The 15919-nt window shown below is 37.8% G+C and overlaps 1 long non-coding RNA gene across 5 annotated transcripts in view; it reads right to left on the reverse strand.

Moving 5' to 3' along the window:
* LOC120536757 overlaps nucleotides 1-13247 on the reverse strand; it is a 33726-nt gene extending 20479 nt beyond the window's left edge. For 2 of the 5 annotated variants that reach the window (XR_005635178.1, XR_005635179.1), the window contains exons 1-5: nucleotides 13088-13245; nucleotides 8984-9093; nucleotides 8772-8890; nucleotides 6570-6901; nucleotides 4533-4862 (exon numbers count right to left, since the gene is read on the reverse strand). This is a non-coding gene — a long non-coding RNA (uncharacterized LOC120536757). Of the gene's footprint in view, nucleotides 1-4532; nucleotides 4863-6569; nucleotides 6902-8771; nucleotides 8891-8983; nucleotides 9094-13087 lie in introns of all 5 variants that reach the window. The other 3 variants (XR_005635180.1, XR_005635177.1, XR_005635181.1) reach the window with 3 other exon arrangements.
* Between the last annotated feature and the right edge of the window lie 2672 nt (nucleotides 13248-15919).

The following is a 15919-nucleotide window of genomic DNA, read 5'->3' on the forward strand; positions in this document are numbered from 1 at the left end:
AATGAGGCCAGTGCAATGCAAGTCCTGTTGGATGTTGGACTTTTAGAGATGGTTTGGAAGAGCCAGTTGTCTATGAGGGCTACATCTGCAAGAGATGCCAGCTGATCCAGCACCTCGAGCTCAGGGTCGCTGAACTGGAGGAGGAGTTGGCTGACCTGCGTTGTAATAGAGAATTGGCGGACTTGGCCCAGGTGTCCTTTAGAGATAGTGTGCACCCCTAAGGTGGCGGGAGGAGATTCCAGACCAGACAGGTAGGAATAGGTGGGTCACGGTCGCAAGGCGTAAGGTAAAGGGTGCACACTGTCCTGGGGCATCAACCCCAGAATTAGAAGTGTCTAACCGTTATCATGTCCTGGCGGAGCTGGACGGTGACTCTGATAATTCTGAGGTGGTAGGCAGGGTTGAGGAGCCCCAACGGGCCACCTCAAAACCAGTTCCCAAAAAGAGAGAGGTAGTGATAGTTGGGGACTCAATCATTAGGGGATTGAAGCGCAGGTGTGCTCCAGAGAGAGAGAGTCTCGACGGTGTGTTGCCTTCCGGGAGCACAGGTGGGAGACCTCCTGGAAGGGTGGATAGGCTCTTGGCCAGAGCGGGTGGATCCAGTTGTCATTGTCCACGTTAGAACAAATGACATACATAAGGGTAGTTCTGCGATCCAAATTCAAAGAGTTAGGTACCAAGCTGAGGAGCAGAACTGACAAGGTAGTCTTCTCCGAAGTTCTGCCTGTGCCACGCCAGTCCAGGTAAGATTGAGGAGATTAGAAGGCTTAACGCGTGGCTCAAATCTTGGTGCAGGGTAGAAGGGTATAGGTTTATGGGGCATTGGGACTCCTTTTGGAACAGATGGGACCTGTTCGCCGTGACGGGTTACATCTGAACCGGAGGGGCACCAATGTATTGGGGAGGCGTATGTGTAGGCTAGTCGAGGATTGTTTAAACTAGGGAATGAGGGGGCAGGGAGTTTAGGACAGGCCAGATTTAGATCTATACATGGAAGAACAAACAATGGTGTAGAAATAAAAATGCATAGTAATGTAAATTTTAAGCAAACACGTAAAGATAGAAGGATTAACACATTAAAAATAGCTTGCCTTAATGCTAGAAGTATCAAAAATAAGGTAAGTGAGTTGGAGTTGTATGTAGCAGAGCACAATTATGATATTATAGCAATAACGGAAACCTGGCTAAATAACAAAGATGGGGATGAGTGTAACATAGAGGGATACATATTTTTTAGGAAGGATAGACAGAACAGAAAAGGAGGTGGGGTTGCTGTTTATGCCAAACAGGAATTAAATGTAAGTCATCTTCAGTTGGATGATGAGCCCCATCTTAGTGAGGACATGTGGCTTCGCCTGGAAAATATTAGGGAAAAGGTCTCATTTTAGGAGTGTGTTATAGACCACCCAATTCAGACAGTAATTTCAACACACATCTTTTAGTAATATCAAAAGGCAAGTTTACAGGGGATATTATAGTCATGGGGACTTTAATTATCCAAATATTAACTGGGATAACCTTACAGATGGAGGAGCACAAGAGCAGGAGTTTTAGAAGTAATCGCGACTGTTTTTAACACAGCATGTTAAAGCACCAACAAGGGGTGAAGCCTATCTGGATTTAGTATTCTGTAATAATCAGGATAGAATTGAGGGTGTAGAGGTGATTGAACCACTAGGGTCAAGTGACCATAATGTAATACAATTCTCAGTATTTTGTAAGAGTACAGATGCAAAGACTAAAATTGTTAAGTTGAACTTTAGTAGGGCTAATTTTGAGCAGATGCGACAAAGTCTAAGTAGGATAGACTGGGATAAGCTTTTAAATGTGGAGACAGTCGAGGAGCAGTGGAACAGGTTTAAAATGTTTTACATGTAATGCAGGACAGATACATACCTAAATTTGGAAGTAATAGGAAACTAAAAAATCTCCACGATGGATTAATAAAGATTTAAAAAGAAGTTGCAAAGGAAAAACTGCTGTATAAGGCATATAAGACTAATGACTGCAAAGAGAACCGTGAGCGTATGAGAACATGAGGGCAACCATTAAGAAGGATATCAGAGAGGCTAAAAGACAGTTGGAGAGGAATATAGCAGATAAGGCGAAAGAAGACCCCAAGAGATTCTTTCAGTATTTTAGTAGTAAAAGAACAGTTAAGGAGGAGGTCAAGTTCATCAGGAATAGTAAAGGGAATTAAAAGATACAGACAATGAAATAGCAGATGCCCTAAACTTACATTTTTCTGAGGTGTTTACAAGTGAGCAAGTGGATAACCTGCCAGAGGTAAACACAACTACTAAGGAGGTACTGAGGGATTTGGAAATTGTAGAGGGAGAAGTGCTGCTCCGATTAAATAAGATGAAATCAAACAAATCACCAGGCCCAGATAATATTTATCCTCGTGTTCTTAAGGAGGCTAGTGAGTACATATATAAACCCTTGACACATATTTTTAGGAAGTCACTGTGCACTGGAGAGATTCCAAAGGACTGGAAAATGGCAAATATCATCCCATTATATAAAAAGGGTGACAGGGCAGATCCAAGCAACTATAGGCCAGTAAGCTTAACAAGCATCACAGGAAAATTAATGGAAGGAATTATTAAGGATAAGATTGAGCAACACATGACAAGGACAGGAGTTATTCTGAACAGTCAGCATGGGTTCAGAAGGGGAGGTCGTGTTTTACTAACATGTTGGAATTCTATGAGGAGGCAACAAAAGGATACGATCAAAGTGGAGCTTATGATATTATTTATCTGGACTTTCAGAAAGCATTTGATAAGGTGCCACATGAGAGGTTGGGCATCAAGTTAAAAGAAGTGGGAATTCAGGGTGATGTTTTTAGATGGGTGCAGAATTGGCTCAGACACAGGAAGCAGAGGGTGATGGTGCGAGGAACCTCATCAGAACTGGCTGATGTTAAGAGTGGTGTTCCACAGGGGTCAGTGCTAGGGCCGCTGCTATTTTTAATATATATAAATGATTTAGATAGGAATATAAGTAACAAGCTGGTTAAGTTTGCAGATGATACCAAGATAGGTGGATTAGCAGATAATTTGGAATCCGTTATATCATTACAGAAGGACTTGGATAGCATACAGGCTTGGGCAGATTTGTGGCAGATGAAATTTAATGTCAGTAAATGTAAAGTATTACACATAGGAAGTAAAATATTAGGTTTGAATACACAATGGGCGGTCGAAAAATCGAGAGTACACCTTATGAGAAGGATTTAGGAGTCATAGTGGACTCCAAGCTATCAACTTCCAAACAGTGTTCAGAAGCCATTAAGAAGGCTAACAGAATGTTAGGTTATATAGCACGATCTGTGGAGTACAAGTCCAAGGAGGTTATGCTCAACCTTTATAATGCACTGGTGAGGCCTCATCTTGAGTACTGTGTGCAGTTTTGGTCTCCAGGCTACAAAAAGGACATAGCAGCACTAGAAAAGGTCCAGAGAAGAGCGACTAGGCTGATTCCAGGTCTACAGGGGTTGAATTATGAGGAAAGATTAAAAGAGCTGGGCCTTTACAGTTTAAGCAAAAGAAGATTAAGAGGTGACATGATTGAAGTGTTTAAAATTATGAAGGGAATTAGTACAGTGGATCGAGACTTGTATTTTAAAATGAGCTCATCAAGAACACGGGGACACAGTTGGAAACTTGTTAAGGGTAAATTTCGCACAAACATTAGGAAGTTTTTCTTTACACAAAGAACGATAGACACTTGGAATAAGTTACCAAGTAGTGTGGTAGACAGTAAGACGTTAGGGACTTTCAAAACTCGACTTGATGTTTTCTTGGAGGAAGCAAGTGAATAGGACTGGCGAGCTTTGTTGGGCTGAATGGCCTGTTCTCGTCTAGATTGTTCTAATTGTTCTAATTGTTCTAGAAAAGTGATATAATTTGTTTTTGAAATTCTTAATAAATAAGAGTTAAAAAAAGTGTGGAAACTTTTTGAATGTCCCTTGTATATGTTTATATGCTGTATTTCTAATTGATGTTCCTTTTGCTGACATGTAGAACTTCTTATTTTTCTACATGAGAAAGTAGAATGAAATGACATCTTTTATTGGCTAACTAAATAGATTACAAATGCAAGCTTTCGAGACAGCTATTTAGTTAGCCAAATTAAGTTGTACTGTTGCTTCATAGATTCATTGAACTGGGTTTGATTTGTAGACTTTTGAAACTTCCTGCTTTGGGACTGCATGTTGTGCCTTTAAATGACAAAAAATTAATTGGTTATTTTTCATTGGCCCTGTTGATGTGAGTAGACCACACAATGGACTTGTGCCCTGTCAAAGGTTAGCTCTTACTTTGCATGCAATTTTGCTGGCATACACCATTGTCAGCCTCCATAAAGTCAACATGGATTAAGCAGGTCTGAAAATATTTTGCATGTAATATTATATTTCTAATAGATTTGATATTTTGTTATGCCATTTGAACTTTAGATAAGTTGACATTCCTCTACATATACATTCTGTTTTGTTGATTATTTGTAACATTACATGGTCGCATTACCTCTTATTTCAAGCATCACTTCCCCATCTTCACGTGTGTTATTAATTCCCAGTGAATACCGATACAGCCCATTGTCTGATGGTTGTACATCCATGATGTAAAGGGAGAAGTCTCCTTGGCTGATAGTATCTTGGCTGAGAGAAAATCTGGATTGTTGAACTGGTGTTACTTCAGTTTTTGTTCTTCGATAGCTGGCCAGAATATTGTGATCTTTGGTCCAGAAGACATATGTCAGCGTATCACTGTTCAGGTTCTTAATTGTGCAGTTTATTAAGGTATTCATATTTGGGAAGGCTATCTGTGGACTTGGACATTCAACTTTATAAGGCACTATAAGAGAAGTAAGCAAACCAAAAAATTAGAATAAAACACATTCAATCAGTCATGGTTTGGCCACTAATTCAAGTGTAAAAATTCCTTCCAGTTCAATTTTTGATACCAAGTATGGAATCCTATAAATGATGATAACATACATTTACAAGGAGCTTGTTGGACTGTATCATATTCATTTAGGAAATAGTTCAGTTTGCTCCTTTGATTTGTCTGTGTTTAACATCAATGCTGAATTATATGAGGAAGGAGGACGGTTAAAGGAATTTAGATTTTAGTAATTCCCAAACTGGAACTGTTAGCCATGTTGTTATTTTTAAAAAAATGAAAGAGGATAGGGGACCAAAGGGCAGAAACAGGACATCCATCTTCATGGTGTCTGGTAGAAAGGTCTTTTGTCCCTCTTTCAGGAGTGAATTGCAATAATCTGCCAACTTGCAATGAAGACAGGGGTTAGACAAATGAACTCTTATAGTGTACTAGTAACTTATAATATAATATCCATCCATCCATCCATTCTCTAACCCGCTGAATCCGAACAGGGTCACGGGGGTCTGCTGGAGCCAATCCCAGCCAACACAGGGTGCAAGGCAGGAACCAATCCTGGGCAGGGCATCAACCCACCACAGGACACAGACACCCACACACCAAGCACACACTAGGGCCAATTTAGAATCGCCAATCCACCTAACCTGCATGTCTTTGGATTGTGGGAGGAAACCGGAGTACCCAGAGGAAAGCCACGCAGACACAGGGAGAACATGCAAACTCCATGCAGGGAGGACCCGGGAAGTGAACCCAAGTGTCCTAACTGCGAGGCAGCAGCGCTACCACTGTGCCACCCAATATAATATATAATATAATATAATATAATATAAAGTTGGCACCATGTAGAAAAAGTGCCGTCATGTCTATATGATGTGATCAAAATGTATTCAAATTCCCTTAAATGAAAGTCTGAAACGTGCACTTGAATCACTTCTGAATTGTTTGATTTGTAATTTTAAACTGTGGTGCAGAGGGGTAAATCAAGGAATAATGTCTCTTTGTCCCCAATATTATGGAGGGCACTGAATAGGGACACATTTGAGAGGTCGTATGGTCCGTTTTTACCACTCAAGTCTGCTGATGAACTGTTTCTGGTGTTGCCACCTCTACATTACATCAAATCTCAGTCCAGACTCAATTCATGTGTAACTCCTGGCTGTCCATGTGTGACTCAGTCAAAGTGTTTATGATGCATTTGAAGACTCTGCTGTCCTTTGAATTTCTATCTGATAAAAGCTTTGATAGGTTTTTGTAACCTAGGAAATGTAAGTTGCATTTTTCTAAGCTCTCTACCTGCTATGGTCATTTTTGTACCCTTATCCTATAACACTTATTCCCATACAGTCCCTGAGACTGACATTTACTTGATTATGTGGTCCTCTTTTTTAAGTTGCTTGGATAAAAGCATCTGCTAAGGAAATAAACTACATCTGAAAGTAGATCTGCAGCAAGGGCATAAGCAATGAAAAGAAAGCATCTAGTAAATTCTATCATATATAGAGAAAAAACACAGCAAACTTTATGTAAAATCTAGCTCATACTGAAATGAGGATAACTAACTGAACAACTTATAACTTCAAATTCCAAAATTTCCAATCAAGACAAGGTCGGTAACTAATTTATTCTATTTTATTTTCAAATAAACACAGAAGGACTTACGTTTTACTTTCAAAAATACGTTTCCTTCACGTAGTACTTTTCTTGTTGAAACTGTGTAGTGATAGTTGCCTTCGTCAAATGTTTGCACATCTGTTATGTCTAGGGAGATGTCTCCTTGTCTGATTCGATTCTCGTCCACTGCAAATCTTGTTGACTGATCGTTCCCATTGTGGTTTGAGTTCTCAGTGTACACAGCCAGTAAAGAATCACCCTTGTAAACCACTGAACAAATGTGAGCTCGTCGCTATTTTGTCCCTCTGTTGTGCAATTAAGGGTGAAGTTCCTGTTGATCTGTGCAGTCTGTGGATTCTTACAGTTCACTTTAAATGGTACTAAATTGAAAGAAACAATAACATTAGTTTATTCTTACCTCCATGTTTCATTAGAGAATTATCTTTATTACTCTTCTCTAATCATAAAATATTTCAATTTTACCATGCTGTCTTACGAAAAAATTAGCACAACACATCAAAAATATGAAAAGTTCAATAGGCATAATCTGTGCAGAGTAATGTAGGATGGAAGCGTCTTTCAGATGTCTCTCTACTGTGCATCCATCCATCCATCCATTTTCTAACCCGCTGAATCCGAATACAGGGTCACGGGGGTCTGCCGGAGCCAATCCCAGCCAACACAGGGCACAAGGCAGGAACCAATCCTGGGCAGGGTGCCAACCCACCGCAGCTCTACTGTGCAGTATAAACAAACACTTATGGGAGGCAAGTCCAAAATTGTGCAAACCCACAACTGCATTCACTTTCACTTGTTTTCTCCATAAGGTACATTTACTTTCCTCATTCTCACCACGCACATTCATGTCATGATGACTACTGACTGTAATTAGGTCCTTGAGTCCCACTATTTTGGGAAGACAAAGAAGTGCTCCCGGGTCCGCCATAAAAGGAGGAATCTCACTTCATTCGGGGAGTTAGAGTTGGGAGGAAGAGGATGATGCTCACTGAGGAGATGAGAGAAGCATTCTAGTAATGTTATATATGGCATTGATCTGACTTTAAATGAATGTAAAGGTACTCTTGTACAATAAAAACAAATTTATTTTAACTTCGGAACTGAGTCCGTAGCAGTTGTGTCTGGTGTTCGGGTTACAGTAATGTCTTACTCATTGACCAACAATGCCTAACAAAAAACAGATCAAAAAACACATATGGAAATGTCTTAGGGTGGATTACTACAGCACTTTGTTAACAAATGTTGAAAATAACAACAGCAATCATGTCTGGAAATGTGGAGGAGGAGAAATTCAGCATGCGATTGTGGGAATTGTGCCAAACACACACTCTTTACAAAAATGAAACATTATTGTGTTAAAAAAAAAGAAAGAAAACAAAATTGGCAAGTACTTGAAACATTGTGGATGCCTGGTGGTGACTCTTCATTTTTCTGAGATGTAGTAAATACTGTATGAAGAGTTGCCCTCATCTAATTTCTGTACATTTCTGATGCACTCTCAAAAATCCTGGTTCTTTAATGGCACTTTATGGTTCTTGACTGGGACTTTGTAGAACCATTGCTTGACAGAGTACAATTTCATTCTAGGATGTGTTCTTTACACATGAATTTGGTTCTTTTGTTCTCTGAAAGATCTGTTATGTGGATACAACACTGATATTTTAATGTATGGTAGGCAGCCTAGCAGGACACTAAAAGATTAAGAAAAGCTGAACTTACCCTGTGTTATTGTACACAGTAAGAGTCTATAGCAAATCTATTATCATCTGTTACTGGTTATTGACTGTACGGAGCTTGTTACGGATCTAAATAAAAAAGAGGTTCTTTCTGGAAGCTTCATGCAGATGGTTCTTGTAGGAACCAACACTGGCTCCCCTACATCATCGCTCCGAAGAATATCTCAGGCACCTTTAAATTTAAGAGTGAGGGGGGAGAGAAATGGCCTTATTTTTAATACGACTCTCTTCAAGAATAAACCTGACCTAAACTTCAGCTTCTTTCTTTTGTATGACGTTCCTTGAATGTTTAAGAGCACCTGTGTTCATTTTTCTAGAATAACTGACATTACCTCAACTCCAAAACATCTCAATTGTACAGTTAAGCACAGTCTCCTTGGGTACAAAGGATGTCTTTCGACTTATACAATACAATTTTAAAGCTCTTTCATTAGACTTTTAATTTTTTTTAATTTGCAGATACTGCCCAAGTTTAAAGTTCAAATAAATCACTCACAGGTGACAGCACCAATGAAGTGGACCAGAACTCCAGCATGCCAAATAATGTAAAGTCTGGAACAGCAGACGGTCATTGTCATCAAGAAAATCATCAATGGAGTAGGAACATCAAAGTGTCTAAAGTTGAGAGAGGGTCAGTTGTTCAAAGATTTTCAATACAGTTTATGACAAGTCAATCATTACATTTAATGAACATATACTGTAACTCACAATTAAGTAACTTCAGTGCAGAGCTGCTCCATCCATTCTTTCATCCATCTGTCCACTCATTCCCTTTCAGGAAAACAGAGAGCAGGAGCCCACCACAACTGAACATGTCCCTAAATATATTATGTTAATTAAAAGAGATAAATAAATTAAAAATAGTAAACTACCAACATTTACTTGGAATTAAAAAATATGTTATTACATCAGTTTACAAATGGCAAGTTCAGGAGCATGGTAACAAGAAACAGAGGAAACAAAGGAATGTTTTTTTTTTCGGATTGGTGTCATTATCCATTATTCTTTTGCATTATTTCAATTATTTAAATTTTGTATTAGTTTTTTTATATTTGTCAGATGTCTCTGGAAGAGCATGCAGATTACATTCAGTTATGCACAATATACACGCACATTTTTTAAAGCACACTTGGAAATTGAAAAGTTTGTGTTTCCTATCATTTTATTCAGATGTGATGTTTTGTGACTCCAGGACCGGTTTTCGCATTTCTGGTGCACTGAAGGTGTAAATGAAAACAATTAACAAACAAGTACATGCAGGACGGAGAAGAGCCTCCGAATGTGCAGGTGCCTCCTAGGATTTGGAAGACCACCCATTGGGGGCTTGTGCAGATCATCACAGGTCAAGGCTAAACATTGTTAGTGCGTGAACATAATTTAAAAATGTCTTTGAGTGTAAGTTGGAGCCAATATTGTTTAAAAAAAATATCTCATCACCAAAATTTTACCTCCCTATAGGCGACTGCTTAGTTTGCCTCGACACCTATGGACTCAGTCGTGAGATGGCAATTAATCTTTATTGAAATTCGAACTAATGAGACTCTAGCAAACTTCACCCCCAAGAATACCACCTCCTATTTTCTGTTTATTTATACACTGACGAAAATGGCATGTCAGATTATTATGGAAAAAAAAAATGTACATCAGTTGCACATATTAAATTGTTTTTATCAAAATAAATGTCATTATGCATATAATGTGCTAAATTAATATATCCTGAAACAACATGATTTTTTTCTAAAAAATGAACGAAACTTGCTTTTATTCTCTGTTAATTATATTATGTTGAATAAGCATGTCAATAAAGCATAATATTTTAACAATTGTTTTGTAAACTTTATAAAAAATGCACCTCACTGAGTTACTTAGCTTATAACCTTTACAGGTTGTCAAGTATCATTTTATAGTTCATGCTCAAAGTTATTAATAAGAAATAATCAGGTTTGCTTATACCAAAACTAGTGTTATTTGGTAAAAACAATACAAACCAACAAAAATACAAAAGTTTAGTATTCTAAATCAAAAATGTACAACAGTTGTACAAGAACACTACTTCTTTGGATTTGCCAGAATGCCATGACCAATGTGTAACTAAATACGAACACAAAATGCTCCTTAGAATGTTATAAGATACATTAATTTATATATAAATATACCAAATACCACTGGCTCACTCATCATAAAATCTCCCGAGGACTTGGGACTTGAAATTTGGAATGTAAGTTATCCTTGGCCCATAGGTGCTTGTTAAGAAAAGGTTTTAAAAATTATGTGGTCCAAGCACGAAATTTCATAGTTTTTCAGCCCCATCCATCCATCCACTAACCCGAATACAGGGTCACGGGGTCTGCTGGAGCCAATCCCAGCCAACACAGGGCACGAACCAATCCTGGGCAGGGTGCCAACCCACCGCAGGACACACACAAACACCAAGCACACACAAGGGCCAATTTAGAATCGCCAATCCACCTAACCTGCATGTCTTTGGATTGTGGGAGGAAACCCACGCAAACACGGGGAGAACATGCAAACTCCACGCAGGGAGGACCCGGGAAGCGAACCCGGGTCTCCTAACTGCGAGGCAGCAGCGCCACCGTGCCGCCCTTTCAGACCCATTCACCTAATTTCTTTCTAAAATAAATTTCTTTAAAGTAAATTAAAAATACTTTCAAGTACAAGTTTTGTTTTGATATTTTCGAGTTTCCACAAAGTGTTTATAATTTGCCATTTAATTATCTTTTTAAAATAATTTAGTTAGGTTATTCTGAGGTATTTCCAGTGTTTCCCAATCTCGGTCCTGGGGACCCCCTGTGGCTGCTGGTTTTTGTTCCAACCAGATTCCTAATCAGTGACAACACCTGATAGCGCTGATCTTATTTAATTAGCTGGGATTATTTTTCTTTTATTCTGCGTTCAGAAAAGCATAGCAGCGTGATTTTTACATTTATAAGACATTCAAAAATATTTCTGCTTTTGCTTTAGATTTAAATGCTTAACTCTTATTTACTGATTTCATTCTATTTTGCCCTTTCTCTGTGCAGTTTTTCCCCCTTCGTTGTATCTTATTAATGGCAATTAAAAATGGAGCAGCTCAGACACCACGAAATAACCAAAGGCTGCAAGTACTTTAGCATCAGACCCACTAATTAGTAAATAATGGATGAATTAAACAATTAGAGCACCTAGAAAAGTTGAATGAAAATCAAGATGAAAATATTGTTAAAAAATACATTATTCTAATATAACTGCTTGGTACATTTTATTTTATTTTATTTTTTTAACCAAACTGAGCTTTCTAATTTCTATATTGTTCCCAAAACACAGAACTTGGGAAATAACACATCAATTAATTAGCCCAGGAGTTCAATTTAAAACAGAATCTGGTTGGAACAAAAACCTGCAGCCACAGGGGTCCCCAGAACCGAGTTTGGGAAACACTGTTAAAGCATTTTTTATTTTATTTTTTTGAGGATTTTGATTTTCATACTTCCTTTTTATTGTATTCTTTTTTAAATACTGTCTTCATGAATTCTTCTATTAAGTTTGTACCTCTTTAAATAAACCCGAAAAAACTATGACCGAGGAAGAAAGGATTTATATTCACGTATGCGGATGAGCGGTGACCGCGCGTTCCTCTTCTCCTCGCTGGCCTACATTGTGCACGTCACCGTCTCAATACATAAAACAGCTTATATTTGAGCAGCTTATATTCAAGAAATAATCAGTAACCCATTTTGTTTCGTTTATGTGCTAAATCTTGCCTTATGACCTTTACAGGACCTATACTGTCACTCTGTGTATTTTAGAACACGTTTCCTGTTGCTGTCCCGTAGCGAAGCACGGGTATTCAGCTAGTTATAGAATAAATCTTAACTATTAGTAAAATATGAAGTGCAAAAATTGCTGCTTGGCACCTTCTTTCACATTTTTTTTATTGTCAAACGAGCAAATTCGACAACTGCATTGTATTGTATTCGGGTGTATTATTTTTTTGTCTGTATTAAGAGTATTTATCTGGTTGAGCAATGTTAAGATAATAGTAATGAACAGCAATGCTGGAAGTGGTTGACCAGTAACGAAAGTCAGAAGTTTTTTTTTTCTTTCCAAGTACGTAAACGTACAGTACTGAGCGAGTAAATCGAGACAACTTAATAGAAGATTTATGTTCAAAAGTGGAACATATACAATACATGTAATATAAAGCAAATACAGTTTTGTAAATGTAACAACCTGCCATTTCCTTTTTTTCAGTGATGTACTTAACATCTCAGCATTAACCAACTGACACTGCGCTCTGACCTCATAAGGTGATGCAAAAATACAATTTCCCCTCTGGGATTAGTCGAGTATATCCAAACTTGATGCTGATGCCGCACATAGCGGCATTTCTAGTGACCGTCAGTGCCTCAATTTAAACACATAGAGAGAGAGAGAGAGAGAGAGAGAGAGAGAGAGAGAGAGAGAGAGAGAGAGATATGGAAAACAAATATCGAATGACAGCGCACATTCACAGAAACAATATTTAGGTAGTGGTACGCTGCAAATCACACATATATGCATTATCTAAAACACTGTCAAGTCCTGAAATAAACATTCAAACAGAAAGGAAGAACACATGAAAATTAGAGGTGCAGATTTTCTTTGTAAGCAGTAAATGCATTTCGACTCATTTTTTGCAGATGATTAATGAAAAAATGCATTTAAAACCGATACTGAACGCGTACTTTTTTTTTTTTGCATGATTTTTTTTTATCAGCAAAACCAAAGCTAACAACCCTCATGCCCAATTTTAATTACATCTGCACTGCTTACCAAATCAGTCCGTGTGTCGAAAAGAGTAAAGTAAACGTTTCTCGTTCACTTTTTTAAGGCGCATCAAATATGACGTATTAGGTAAACACACATAACATCCTGGGTTTCGAGAGGCCCCCCTTGTGGGTTTCTGCACTCCGTCCAATTGACAACACCCACTTAAAGGGGGGGATTCGGAGAGAGAGAGAGAGATAGAGCTGGAGTACGGGTGGCCTGCAATGATCACATATTATATCAACAGTTCACAAGAGGTTGTTTTTATATACACCGATTATTTATATAACTTTTGTGTAGCTTCGGCAAGCGCCAACAATTTCTAAGACACACAATTCCTGTTAACTGTAAGAGAATATTAAATATCTGTGAATGAAACTCAGTTCAATAATGGGGAAACAAATTAAGAGATACACAATAAGTACAACAGAGTAGGCTTCTTCAAAAGATTTTCGAAGGAAAGTATAGGAAACATATTGCAACCAGTATTTCCAAATAACAACTTTATGTCAGTAAAGTGCTGAGAAAATGAGATTTTTTTTTTATTGATGCCTCAAAGAAGGATTCAGTTATATTCATTTTTGTACTTCCATGCAGTTGCTCCTCACCTTTACTGTTTTAGGCAACTTATGTTTCTGAGTTTTTTTTTCTTCTTTTGATTCTTTAATGGCTGTAATGAAGAACATTATGTATTTTTAGTTTTTTTCTTTCCTAAGAAAGAAGCTAAGGAATTTTGTTTTTTGTTCCTCTAAGGAATATTATTTTTTCCTCCCTTTTTATATATAAAGATGATCTCTTCTAATTGTCTCTCATATTCTGTCTTTATCTTTATTTCTGTAATTGTTTATATAACTTATGTAGTTTATTATTATTATTATTATTATTATTATTATTATTATTATTATTATTATTATTATTATCATCACCCTCCTCTCAGCACATTAACATATGCTGGCCTATTCACTTGAGGTCAACCAGACCTCTCAGGCTTTGAACTCATCTGGTTGTTCAGTTAAGGACTTGGTTCAAGAATATGGGCCATGGCAAGAAGTGAAGTCTTCCGGATCTCTTTTCACGTTGACTCTACTCGGGTGTTTGTCCAGCTGCTCTTGGATTCCTGGTCTTGATAATTCCTAGTGTGCTTCCAACTATACTGGAGCCACTTTTGTCCTCATGTTGTGCATTCATCTGATTTTTATCTCAAGGTCTTTATACTTTAAAAATATCATGAATGTGACATTGTTGTGACTAAGTAGTATTACTAAAGGCAGTAATTATTTTTAATAATTTCTACTTAATTTTTAATTACTTTCATTAATGTTACAGAACCAGGACAACATTTTAAAATAAATAATGAAATAACACTAAAACAAAAAAGAAAAAAAATGAGTAATACAAAATTTATTTACAAACAGGGCCCGTATTTATCATCCATCTCAGAATTGCTACTAAGAAATTTCTGGCTAGGATAAGTGTTTGTCTCACCGTAGGGTAAGACATGAGAAGTAAGTGTCCTACATCCACTCTCAGGTGTAGGATGTTTGAGAATGAATGACATCACAGCTTCACAATGTCATGAGCCGCAAATGGAACTCATGATGAAGTTTTATGGTTTTCTGCTATGAACGCTAAGGCTGCTCTGAAAAGATGATGATGATAATAAATAACAATAATAATAATATTCAAAGTAGAAGTAATAGAAGAAGGAGGAAAACATAAGTAGGATATTGTGCTAAGCTGCATGTAATTGTTGCCACTCCTCAACAACAGAAAGAATGATACTGTAACGAACATCGAGAAGAAAAGTCCGAGACACAAAATGAGTGTAAAGCCTGAAATTGGGCACGTTTATTTACGAATGAACACTCTAAATATTGTTCCTGGCTTATAGCCTATGCTTCTTGGGATAGGCCTCAACATCTCTGTGAATGTGCTCAGGATAAAGCAGGTTTTGAAAGTGGATGGATGATGAACAACTGTACTTTCAGATGAATCTCCTTCCCACTAATATGGCCATGGCACTGTTTTCCAGTGGTCTCGATCCTCTTCCACTTTGGTGTGCCGTGTCCCTCTCTGTCATCTCTTATCGTTGTTGCGAGGTTCTAATTATCAAATGACTTGGGGATACTTCACCTACCTTCTTGAACCTTCCAGGGCTTATATGTTGCAGGGGTTTGTGGAATTCAGAGTTCAGCATACCTGTGTGAGATGTTTCTGTCAGTCACCCCTCTGGTTGCACTCATCTTCAGGGTAAAATGCTGACTAATGCAATAAAGATTGCATTCCTGATCACCTGTGGGTTAATATTGGGATATCACTTCCAATTCACATATGCGAGCTCACCCACACTTGAGGCAAGACCTTTATATGAGTGCCAAATTATATGAATGCCGCTTGCTTAAACATTAGCTTATGTGGAGTTGTGGAGGAACGTCTCACACGTTGTAAGGGCATTTAAAGCTTGGTGCAAAATCCAAGAAGTGGTTGGTTGTGGCATGTCCAAATCATCACTATTGCAAAGCTACCTTTTACAACTATTGTTACTAACACTTCCATTTTGGTTGACAGTGTTTGGCTTCTCTGCATAGACAGAAGATCACATAATGTATAAGATTTGTTATGAATATCATTCCATCTCTGTCAAATCAATATTATTTTTTTACATGGTGATTGTTGTTCACCATTTCCAAAACATTGATGCTTTTCCAGAATATGCGTGCCAACCTTTGCCTGAAAATCACCATCTGGCTGTTCCTAGCGTGTTAGGACATCTCACAATCCCTATTAAAATCCTGGATTAGTTTCATAAATATGGAAAATTAATATCATGCTTTTTAC

This window comes from Polypterus senegalus, chromosome 10, assembly GCF_016835505.1.
Source record: "Polypterus senegalus isolate Bchr_013 chromosome 10, ASM1683550v1, whole genome shotgun sequence".
Classification (NCBI taxonomy): domain Eukaryota; kingdom Metazoa; phylum Chordata; class Cladistia; order Polypteriformes; family Polypteridae; genus Polypterus; species Polypterus senegalus.